Source organism: Otolemur garnettii, unplaced genomic scaffold, assembly GCF_000181295.1.
Source record: "Otolemur garnettii isolate 467f Iridium unplaced genomic scaffold, OtoGar3 scaffold00256, whole genome shotgun sequence".
Lineage (NCBI taxonomy): Eukaryota > Metazoa > Chordata > Mammalia > Primates > Galagidae > Otolemur > Otolemur garnettii.
The window spans coordinates 1211455-1224131 of NW_003852651.1; the positions used below are offsets into that span (position 1 = coordinate 1211455).

The 12677-nt window shown below is 39.8% G+C and overlaps 1 pseudogene; it reads right to left on the bottom strand.

Annotated features, from left to right (window-relative positions):
- Window positions 1-11716: 11716 nt before the first annotated feature.
- LOC100942267 lies at window positions 11717-12152 on the bottom strand (annotated as a pseudogene).
- Between the last annotated feature and the right edge of the window lie 525 nt (window positions 12153-12677).

Below are 12677 nucleotides of genomic sequence, written 5' to 3' on the forward strand. Positions count from 1 at the left end.
CTCAGCCTCCCAAGTAGCTGGGACTACAGGCGCCCGCCACAACGCCCAGCCATTTTTTGGTTGCAGCCATCATTGTTGTTTGGCGGGCCCGTGCTGGGGATTCGAACCCACCACCTTAGGTGTACGTGGCTGGCGCCTTAGCCGCTTGAGCCACAGAGGCTGAGCTGCATTCTTGAGATATTTTGCTACGAAGAACATTTTCCAGCTCCATCCATGTAAACATGAAGGGGGTAAAGTCTCCATCTTTCTTTACGGGTGCATAATATTACATGGAGTACATATATCACAATTTATTCATACATTCGTGGGTTGATGGGCACTTGGGCTTCTTCCATGACCTAGCAATTATGAATTGGGCCATAATGAACATTCTGACAAAAATATATTTGTTGTAATGTGATTTTTGGTCTTCTTGATATATACCTAATAAAGGAATTGTAGGATCAAATGGCAGGGCTATTTTTAGTTCTCTAAGTGTTCTCCAGATGTCTTTCCAAAAGGAACGAATTATTTTGCATTCCCATCAGCAGTGTAGAAGTGTTCCCTTTTCTTCACATCCATGCCAGCATCTCTGGTTTTGGGATTTTGTGATGTGGGCTAATCTTACTGGAGTTAGGTGATATCTCAAAGTAGTTTTGATTTGCATTTATCTGATGATTAAGGATGGTGAGCATTTTTTGATATATCTGTAGGCCACACACCTATCTTCTTTAGATAGATTTCTTTTTGCGTCCCTTCCCCACCCTGAGATGAGATCACTTGTTTTTTTCTTGCTAATATGTTTGAGTTCTGTATGGATTCTGGTTATTAAACCTTTGTTGGAGACATAACCAGCAAATATCTTCTCCCATTCTAAGGGCAGTCTACTTGCTTTACTTACTGTGCTCTTGACTGTGCAGAAGCCTTTTAGTTTGATCAGGTCCTAAAAGTGTATTTTTGATATTGCTTCAATTTTCCGAGGGGTCCTCCTCATAAAATTTTCACCCAGGCCAATTACTTCAAGTGTTTTCCCTACATTTTCTTTTAGTATTTTTATAGTTTCATGTCTTTTTTTTTCTTGAGAGATAGAGCCTCAAGCTGTTTCCCTGGGTAGAATGCCGTGGCATCGCAGCTCACAGCAACCTCCAACTCCTGGCCTCAAGTGAGTCTCCTGCCTCAACCTCCCAAGTAGCTGGGACCACAGGCACTTGCCACAATACTCGGCCACTTCCTGGTTGCAGCTGTCACTGTTGTTTGACGGGCCTGGGCTGGATTTGAACCCGCCACCTTAGGTGTATGTGGCTGTTGCCACAGCCACTTGAGCCACAGGCACTGAGCCAGTTTCACATCCTAAGTTTCAATCTTTATTCCAGTGTGAGTCTATTTTAGTTAATAGTGAAAGATATGGGTCCGCTTTCAGTATTCAACGGGTTGCCAGCCAATTCGCCCAGCACCATTTGTTAAATAAGTAATCTTTTCCCCACTCAGTATTTTTAATTGCCTTGTCAATGATCAGATAACCATAAGTAGCTAGATTCATCTCTTGGCTCTTTATTCTGTTCTATACATCAACCTCTCTGTTTTTGTTCCAGTACCATGCTGTTTTGATCACTATCGACTTATAGTATAGTCTGAGGTCTGGTAGTGTGATTCCCCCTGCTTTGTTTTTATTTCAGAGTAATGTCTTGGCTATTCAAGGTTTTTTTCTGATTCCATATAAAATGAAGTAATATTTTTTCAAGGTCTTTAATGTATGACAGTGGAGCTTTAATAGGGAGTGCATTAAAATTATATACTGCTTTGGGTAGTATGGGCATTTTAACAATGTTGATTCTTCCTAGCCATGAGCATGGTATGTTTTTCCATTTGTTAACATTGTCAGCTATTTCTTTTCTTAGCGTTTCATAGTTCTCTTTATAGAGATCTTTCACGTCCTTTGTTGGGTAAACTCCCAAATATTTCATCTTCTTGGGCACTACTGTGAATGCAATAGAGTCTTTGACTGTTTTTTCAGCTTGGCTGCTGTTGCTACATATATAAAGGCTACAAATTTGTGAGTGTTGATTTTGTAACCTTGATTGCTGCATTCCTTGATTGCTTCTAAGAGTTGTATTAGGATCCGTGGTGTTTTCCAGGTATACAGTCATATCATCTCTGAAACGTGAAAGTTTAATCTCTTCTGACCCTATATGGATACCCTTGTGTTGGGGTGCAGCCCCTCATACCTAAGTATGGTAGTTTATTTTTAAGTGCTCCCTCAGGAACGTGACTCTAAGCTTCTTATTCTGAGATTATGTTTTGATCTGCCTATAAGCAGACAGTCACATGTTTACAGACAAGATAGCTGGTGGGTTTTGCCAGGTTGTAGGTGGAGATAACACTTGCTGAGGCAGTGGGCTGCTGTATCCTTTACCTCCCCCCACACTTACACAACAGTAGTCAGTTTTAGCTTAAAGGAAATGGGCAGACAGGAACAGACACCCTGGCACTTTTGTGGTTAAGTCTGAAGTAAAAATGCCTTTTTTAACTGTACTTGTGCTCAGCAGCAGTTTTGTGCTAATTTGGAGTTTTTAATGAAATTTTTAATATCTTACCTTGTTTTTATTCTTTTGCTATTTTTAACTTTTACTAGATAAGTTTATAAGGAGCTCAATATACATGGGTGTCAGCTGTGTGCCCGACAGAGCCTCAGCCCCCCTTTTCATTCTAATCACTTTGTCTAGCAGTACTTGCCTCTACATCTACGAACAAGGGGTTTCATGGGACACTTTCACCCTTGATTGTGATGGCTAAAACTTCCATTACAATGTTAAATAGCAATGGAGACAATGGGCAACCTTGCCTGGTTCTTGATCTGAGTGGAAATGATTTCAATTTAGCTCCATTTAATACAATATTGGCTGTGGGTTTGCTGTAGGTGGCCTTCATCAGTTTAAGAAATGTCCCTTTATACCAATTTTCTTAAGTGTTCTGATGATGAAGGGATGCTGGATATTATCAAACACTTTTTCTGCATCAATTGAGAGAATCATATGGTCTTTGTTTTTTAATTTGTTTATGTGATGAATTATATTTATAGATTTAGGTATGTTGAACCATCCTTGAGATCCTGAGATAAAACCCACTTGGTCGTGGTGTATAATTTGTTTGATGTGTTGCTGGATTCTTTTTGTTAGGATTTTGTGAATATTTTTGCATCAATATTGATTAGTGATATTGGTCTATAATTTTCTTTTCTTGTTGACTCTTTTCCTGGGTTGGGGATCAGGGTGATGTTAGCTTCATAGAATGTGTTGGGTAGTATTCTTTCTTTTTCTATATTTTGGAAAAGGTTGAGTAATATAGGTACTAGTTCCTCTTTAAAGGTTTGATAGAATTCTGACGTGAAGCCATCTGGTCCTAGGCTTTTCTTATTAGGGAGATTTTGTATAGTTGATGCCATTTCAGAATTTGATGCAGGCCTGTTCAACATTTTTACTTCATTCTGGCTAAGTCTTGAGAGATGTTGTGCTTCCAAGTATTGGTTGATTTCCTTCAGATTGTAATATTTATGGGAATAAAGTTTCTTGTAATATTCATTAAGGATTTTTTTTAATTTCTAAAGGGTCTGTTGTTTTATCTTTACCGTTTCTGATTGATAGGATTAGAGATTTTTCTCTTTTTTTCTTGGTTAGGTTGGCTAAAGGTTTATCTATGTTACTGATTTTTTCAAAAAACCAACTTTTTGATTTATTGATCTGTTATATAATCCTTTTGTTCTCAATTTCATTTAATTCTGCTCTAATTTTGGTTATTTCTTTTCTTCTTCTAGATTTGGGATTGGAATTTCTTCCCTTTCCAGCTGCTTCAGATGTCCCATTAAATTGTTAATTTCCTGTGTTTCCGTTCTCTTGAGGAAGGCTTGCAATGCTATAAATTTCCCTCTTAGGAGTGCCTTTGCAGTATCCCAGAGGTTCTGATAACTCATGTCTTCTTTGTAGTTTTGTCCTAAAAATTTGGTAATTTCCTTCTTGATCTCTTCTCTGTCCCATCTATCATTCAGCATAAGGTTATTTAGTTTCCATGGTTTTGTATGAGTCTGCAGATTCCTGTTGTTACTGAGTTGAACTTTTATTCCATGATAGTCCAAGAAGATGCATGGAATAATTTCTATTCTTTTAAATTTGTTGAGGTTAGACTTGTGCCCTACTAAGATGTGATCAATTTTGGAATATGTTCCATGGACTGATGGGAGAAATGTGTATTCAGTTTTGTTAGGATGAAATGTTCTGTAGATGTCTGTTAATTCCAGAAGTTGAATAGTTAAATTTAAATCTAAAGTTTCTTTGCTAAGCTTTTTTTTGCCTGATCTGTCCAACACTGCTAAAGGAGTGTTAAAATCTCTCTCAGTATGGCTCCGTGTCTGTGGCTCAAGTGGCTAAGGCACCAGCCACATACACCTAAGGTGGCGAGTTCGAATCCAGCCTGGGCCCACCAAACAACAATGACAGCTGCAACCAAAAAATCGCCAGGCATGTGGTGGACCCCTGTGGTCCCAGCTACTTTGGAGGTGGAGGCAAGAGACTCGCTTTAGCCCAGGAGTTGGAGGTTACTGTGAGCTATGATGCCACTGCACTCTACCCAGTGTGACAGCTTGAGGCTCTGTCTCAAAAAAAAAAAAAAATCTTCGAGTATGCTGGAGCTGGGAGAGATCAAGTTTCTCATGGCTGTTAGAGTATCTCTTAGATATTGAGGCACATTCTGCTTGTGTACATAAATATTGATAATTGAGATCTCATCATATTGAGTACTACCCTTAACAAATATAAAGTGGCCATCCTTGTGTTTGCTTACTTTTGTTGGTTTAAAACCTATTGTATCTGCAAATAAAATAGCAACACCTACTTTTCTCTGTTTTCCATTTGTCTGATATATAGATCACCATCCCTTTACCCTGAGTCTATATTTATCTTTTAAGATAAATGATATTCTTGTATACAACAGATGTCTCGTCTGAGTTTTTGCATCCAATCAGCCAATGTATGCCTCTTTAGAGGACAGTTTAAGCCATTCACATTGATTGAAATTATTGATAATCCTCGTAAAAGTTTGGGTATCAAGTTGTTCAAAAGTCCAGTGGTCATTTTTAATCCTTTTGCCACTGTGGAATTTGATCAAAAGTTTCTCAGTGAGTTTACTTTTGTGGTGGAGGATTACACTGGTCATTATGGAGAATAGGCCTGAGAACATCCTGAAGAGCTGGTTTAGTTACGGCAAATTTCTTCGACATGTGTATGTCAGTAAAGTATGTAATGTCTCCATCACAAATGAAACTCAGTTTAGCTGGATACAGGATCCTGGGTTGAAAGTTGTTTTGTTTTCGGAGATTTAAAGTTGATGACCACCTTCTTCCAGCCTGAAAGATTTTGGCAGGGAGATCTGCAGTTATTTTAATATTCTTCTCCTTGTAGGTTATGGTTTTCTTATGCCTCACTGCTTTCAAGTTTTTCTCTTTCATATTAACTTCAGTGAAGTTAATTATGATGTTTCTGGGGGATGTCTTATTTATGTTGAGTCATGCTCAGTTTTTGAAGCTGTCTGCTATCTGAATTTCAGGATCTCTTGGCATATCTGTAAAGTTTTCTTTCATAATTTCATGAAGAAAAGCCTCTGTTTTGTGAAGCAACTTTGTCACCTTCAGGGATTCCTGTAAGGCGAATATTAGTTTTCTTTGAATTATCCCAGAGCTCTCTGAGAGAATCATCTGTTTTTGCTTTCCATTTCTATTACTCTTTGGACACTTGGACACGTTCAAAAGCTTTGTCTTCAATGTCTGAGATCCTTTCTTCTGCCTGCTCCATTCTTCTACCAAGGGATTCTACTGTATTTTTCAGATCTTTGAGGGCTGCAATCTCTTGCCTCAATCTTTCAAAATCTTTGGTGTTTTTTTCTTTGAATTCGTTGAATTCTTGATTGAACTTTTGGATGCTCCTTGAATTTCTAATTCTATCTTTGCCTCTGTTGTAGTCATCTTATTTGCAATCCAAATTCTGAATTCGATTTCTGACATCTCAGTTATCTGTTTATGAAGGGGATCTTCAGTTGCATCTGCCATATCTTTTTTTGGGGTGGGTTGATCTACTCTGGTTATTCATATTACTGGAGTTTTTCTGCTGATTCTGCCCCATGATTATTTTACCCAGTTTGGCTTTTCTCCTTGATGTTTGTCAAGGACCCGTATGGTGTTATGGCCTGAGATACTGGGGACCTGCTTGGTATGGTGGGGCTAAGTGGCCCTGTCTTATTTTCAGCTGGTTTCTGTCCTACCGTAGTGAATCATTTACTCTTGATTGAGTCTCAGCTGTGGAGAAATACCAGCAATTAAGTCGCCCCTCCCCCCAAACAACAATTTGGCAAGGAAAATCAAACCTTTCCTCCACCATACACCCAGGGTGCCACTTTGGATAGTCCTTGAGTGATTGTCCCAGTTCAAGGGGTCCAAATCAGTTATCCCAGTCAGCACTGGTCTCACGTGGGAGAGTTCAAAAAGTCTCCTGCAACTAGATAGGAGGGATCTTCTGGCAGGTCAAATATGACTCACTCCAGTGCTCCATGAGGGCAAAGGGACCCACCCAGCAAATGAATTATTCTGGGAAGGTTGATGCCTCCTTCCTCACCTTGCACCCAGTCTCTAGTAATCCTCCAGAGCTGTGACCCACTTCCCTCCAGTGTGCAAATGTTCCCGGGGTTTAACACTGCCTGAGTCACCAGGAGATCTGAGTCTGGCAGGGGGATATGAGTCCTGACAACCTTGGGTAATTAATGTAGGCTGGGACAGTTCACTCAGTTCAAGCCCTGCACCTGATTGATGTTGCTGGCAGAACAGGACAGAGCAACTTCATAGAATTTATTTCTGTCCCAGCTAAATTCCTCTGCAGATCAGATGCTGCTGAAGCTGATAGATCACAACTCAGCCCTGGGCAGCAAACAATTAGAGTTTATACTCAAGTGTCAATTTTAGCTTCTGCCTGCCCACTGCCTTTGTCTCAGCTGTATTCCCCTGAGGGCTAGGTGCTATTATTGTCAGATAAGCAGTCTTCTGATTCAGCCCCTCCCTGTAAGTCTGTGAAGTGGGTGTATTCTAGTCCCCGTGCTCTGCCCAGGTAGGTACTGCCCTTAGGGCTTCTCTTTACTCACAGAACTTCCCAAAACCACTCCGCCAGTGGCTGCCAGTAGAGAAAATGCCTGGAACCTCTGGTTACCTCTAGAGACAGGGCTTGTCTATCTGGAATGGCCTTGGGGATGTGAGCCTTTCCCATTGCTGCCGCTGCTGCTCTGCAACTCAGGATACTGTAGCTCCTGTATGGTTCTCTCTCAGCTGACCATCCTCTCCTCTCTTTTGTGCCACAGAGTCCGCACAGACTAGCACCAGCCCTTTCACCCTCCACTCCTCTCAAGAAATGCCCAAGAATCCGTTCTCCATGGGTGACAAACCTCCAGACCTCAGGGTGAGAGTGGGGGGAAATCCTGGGAGTTCAGAATTGCAGGTAGAGAATATATACAGTTTTATGCCTGGCAGGTGAGTGCCGTGGCACCCTAGTAGGGGTAAGAGGTCCAGTTTTTAGGGAGTCTCTCCCTTGGGATTGAGTGGGAGGATGTTTGCCCTCTGCTCACTTGTTTGTATGGAGTAAACTGCGAGCCCTTCTTGTCGGGGAGGGGACTCCTGTCCGCTTGGTGGTGAATTTTGTACCTTTTGATTATATTTTTGGAGTCGCAGCTAGGCTCAGCAGGGATGATGTGCTTTCTTCAGTATTCTCTCTTGGCTCAGCTCCAAACTATCGGCTTACTTGCTAAACTTCTGTCCTTTAAGTCTCCTTCTGGATTGCAGCCTCTGTAGAAAGCTGGCTGCAGTCCACCATCTTGCCTCCACCTCCTGTAATTTTTCCTTTTATAGGTCTTATTTCTTTTGAGACATTATAAAAGCCATGCTGGGATTAATAAAAATAATAGATAAGGGCCTATATTTACTTGTATTTATTTAATTATTTATTCTTTTGAGACAGAGTCTTAAGCTGTCAACCTGGGTATTGTGTCATGGTGTCACAACTCGAAGCAACCTCTAACTCTTGGGCTTAAGTGATTCTCTTGCCTCAGCCTCCGAAGTAGCTGGGACTACAGGTGCCTGCCACAGTACCCGGCTTTTATTTTGTTGCAGTTGTCATTGTTGTTTTAGCTGGCCCAGGCCAGGTTTGAACTCACCAGCCTTGGTGTTTGTGGCTGACACCCTACCTAATGAGCTATGGGCACTCTCATATTTACTTGTATTATGAAAATTAATTAACAGGAAAATAGAAAGCAAGATTTGGGCCCTTGCACATCTTGGCTGCCAATGCAAGGCAAGGCAGAGGGCCAATTGTAAAGCATGGGAGGAGATGTGTGAGACACTGCTACAGAAATATCTTTAAAAATCAAATATGAATGCTTACTTGAACTTTTTTTTTTTTTTTGAGACAGAGCCTCAAACTATCCCCCTGGGTAGAGTGCTGTAGCATCACAGCTCACAGCAACCTCCAACTCCTGGGCTCAAGCGAGTCTCCTGCCTCAGCCTCCCAAGTAGCTGGGACTACAGGCGCCTCGCTATTTTTTTGGTTTCAGCCATCATTGTTGTTTTGGCGGGCCTGGGGTGGATTCAAGCCCCTACCTTAGGTGTATGTGGCTGGCACCTTAGACACTTGAGCTATAGGCGCCGAGCCTGCTTACTTGACTTCTAACTAACATTAAATGCCTAACATTGCAATGGTTGTTTGAAATATTATTGATAATCACTGCCTCTCCATGTCATCATGAGTGCATGAATATCTGATGGTGTCAATTCAAGTGTCTGTGGAAGATAGCACACTGGAAACCACATAACACTGTAAAATTGAAGCCACACACATGTGTACAAATGATGAGAGTGTACCTATATGTTTATTTTGTGTGACATTATAAGATAATGTTGTGTGCAAAATTTATGCTTGAGAACTGTGCAATTGAGTTCTACCAAAAATTCACAAAAAAGTGTCATAATGTTTTCAGTAAGTCTTTGATTTTATGTTGGGCCATATTCACAGCCATCCTAAGTTGCATACAGCCCACAAGCTGTAGGTTGGATACTTGTGCTGTAAGGCAAGGGTTCAATGTCATTCTTGTGCAGGAAAATATTCATTTTCTCCCACATCATTTGTTGAAGAAACTATCCTTCTGCACTGTGCAGGTTTACAACCTTGTTGAAGATCATTTGACCATATGTGTGAAGGTTTTTTTCTCTGTTCTGTATTTTGTTCCATTGATCTAAATCTATGTCTTTATGCTACCACCAGACTATTTTGATTATTGTAGCTTTGTTTTGAAATCAGGAAATGTGAGCCTTTCAAGTTTTGGTTCTTTGGGAATGTTTACATTCCCTATGAATTTTAAACCACTTTTAAAAATATGATATGGAGTGCAGTACCTGTGGCTCAAGGGAGTAGGGCACTAGACCCGTATACCAGAGGTGGCAGGTTCAGGCCCAGCCCCAGCCAAAAACTGCAAAAAAAAAAAAAAAAGTTATGGAGATTTGGATAGAGATTGAATTAATTCTGTATGATACTTTGGGTAATAAGAACATTGTAACAATATTAAGTGTTCTAATCTATGAACACAAGATTTTTTGTATTCATTTATGTCTTTTTTGTTTTCTTTCTTTCTTCTTTAATGTTTTATAGTTTTCAGTCTTTTATCTCCTTGAGTAAGCTTATTCCTGAGTATTTGTTTTTACTTTTGATGTACTCTAAGTGGGATTGTTTTCTTTCTTTTTTTTTTTGACTTTGTGAACACTTATTGTATGCCAGACATTGAATTTAGTATTTCATACATATGCAAAAGTGGAAAATACCCCAGAAACTGTTGTTCCTTTGCTCTTGCATCACATTCAATACAGAAGATTTCTTGTGACCAAATGTGTATGGGGTTTTCCCCACACACCAAGGAAGCAGTCAGTTCTGCAGTGTACACCAACTTGTGCCCTATAACTAAATTCAATGCTGACACTATATGGTAGTGTCAGATCCTACAGGTTGAAGGCTCAATCCCACAAGATTGCTCTCTACTTTCAGTGCCAATTGTGAGTCTCAGTTTGTTTTACCTGTGCTTATGATCAACAGGTTATAAGTTGGTATTCCTGCAATTCATTCCTTGAGTTCAGTGATTTGCTAGAGTGGCCCACAAAACTCCAGGGTAACACCTACATAGATTCATTGGTTTATTATAAAGCGTATTACAAAGGATAGAGATGAAAAGATATGCAGGGCAAGACATATTGAGAAGGGGCACAGAGCTTTCAGGCTTTCTCTGTATGTACCATTCTGCAGGAACCTTCATGTGTTCAGCTATCTTGAAGCTTTGAAACTTGTTAAATTTTCTTTTCAGATTGCTTATTGTTAGTACATAGAAATGCTATTGATTTATGAATGTTGATTTTATATCCTACAGTGCTGCTGAATTAGTTTCTTAGTTCTGTGTGCATGTGAATACACTTAAGTGTTTTCTATGCATAAGATCTTATTGTCTCTTGTTATAGAGATAAGTTTACTTATTTATTTCTTATTTGCATACTTCATTTCTTTTTTCTTGCCTAATTGGTCTAACACTTCTAATATTATGTTGAATAGAAGTGGTGAGAGTGAGATTCTTTTTTTTTTTTTTTTTTTGAGACAGAGCCTCAAGCTGTCCCCCTGTGTAGAGTGCTGTGGCATCACAGCTCACAGTAACCTCCAATTCCTGGGCTTAAGCGAGTCTCTTGCCTGTGCCTCCCAAGTAGCTGGGACCACAGGTACCCGGCACAATACCTGGCTATTTTTTGGTTGCAGCCATCATTGTTGTTTGGCAGGCCTAGGCTGGATTCGAACCCGCCACCTTAGGTATATGTGGCTGGGACCTTAGCCACTTGAGCCACAGGCACCAAGCCGAGAGTGAGATTCTTTTTGTGTGTATTTATTAATTTTTCTTATTTCAGATTAATATGAGTGTAAATACAATTTGGTTACATTGTTTGCATTTGTAAGGAAATGTCTGAGTTGTATTTGAGTCCTTCACTGAGGAGGTGTACCATATACCCCTATATTATACTTGATAGGTGGGAGCTTATTTAGTCTTCTGCCTCCCCTTTCCTGAATTTAAATGTGTTTTTTCTCTCATGTGGGCCTATAGTTGTTCATCTACTAGTTTAAAATTAGTATTGTGTACATGGGATGCTTGTTTTTACATTCTTGAGATACTTTACTAAGGAAAATGTTCTTCACCTTCATCCAGGTAAATACAAAATATGTAAATTCTCCATCTTTTTTATTTTTTTCTTTATTAAATCATAACTGTGTACATTAATGCATTTATGGGGTACAATGTGCTGATTTGGTATACAATGTGGAATGCTTACATCTGATTAACATAGCCATCTCCTCGCTTACTTATTTGTTGGATGACATATAAGACTTATAAATGTAAGACATTTATACTCCATTCTTTTTTTTTTTTAACAGATAACAAGATGGATTTTATTTGGAATTAAGAAATATTTCCAATTTTTATTCATAAAATTTTTAATCAAAATTGCAAGATTAGGTTATAGCGCCACAGGTCAATAACAAAACAGGAAGGAAATGGAATATTCCAGGTACATTTTTGAACACACAATAGGCTAAAAACTACAGTTAAACCATTGCTGTACAAAAGATTATATTCATTTCTGCATTTTCTCAATAAGTTCTTCCTTGTATTTGCCTTTCTCTTTTCCAACTTGGCAAGAGTTGGCTTTGCGTTCAAGAATTTTTTTCCAATCTTTGTCCAGTTTTAGCCTGGTGATAACCATCTTGCTTGGGTGAATGCCCACATGGACAGTTGTGCCATTAGCCTTCTCACGCTGCACCTGCTCAATGTAGGTGACATTTCTTTCTGTACACCTAGACTACCTTGCCAATTTGCTGACCTTTATAGTGTCCTCAAACCACCTGGATTTCATCATCCTTGCAGATGGGCATGGAGCGCACACTGTACTTCTGCACAAGCTCCTTGGATAGCGGAGACTACATGATCTTCCTGTGTACGTTGGAGGGGGCATTAAAATGTCGTTTGCAGTTTTTGCTGTGGTCCAAGATCACGAAGGGATTGAACTTCATGGTGAACATCGCATGGCTCAGCGACAGACAAGCTAAGGGTCCGGTGGCGTATAGCAGAGTCCCTATACTCTATTTTTAATAGTTTTGAAATGTTTCATTACATTATGCACATTAGATGAGGCTCCCCAAAATACCCTCCCTCCTTCTGGCCTCCCCCTAGGGGGTCCATTCTCCCTCCTCCCTCCTCTTCCCTCCTTCTTTCTGGACTATAGTTATGTTCTACCATTCCTATGAATATATAGCTGATTATATACTGATTTCATAGTAGTTTTGAGTACATTGGATACTTTTTCCCCTATTCTTGAGATACTTTACTGAGAAGAATATGTTCTAGCTCCATTCAGGTAAACATAAAATACGTAAAGTCTCCATCTATTTTTGTGGCTGCATAGTATTCCATGGTATACATATACAGCAATTTGTTAATCCATTCATGATTTGATGGGCATTTGGGTTGCTTCCATGACTTGGCAATTATGAATTGGGCTGCAATAAACATTTTTTTTTGAGACAGAGCCTCAAGCT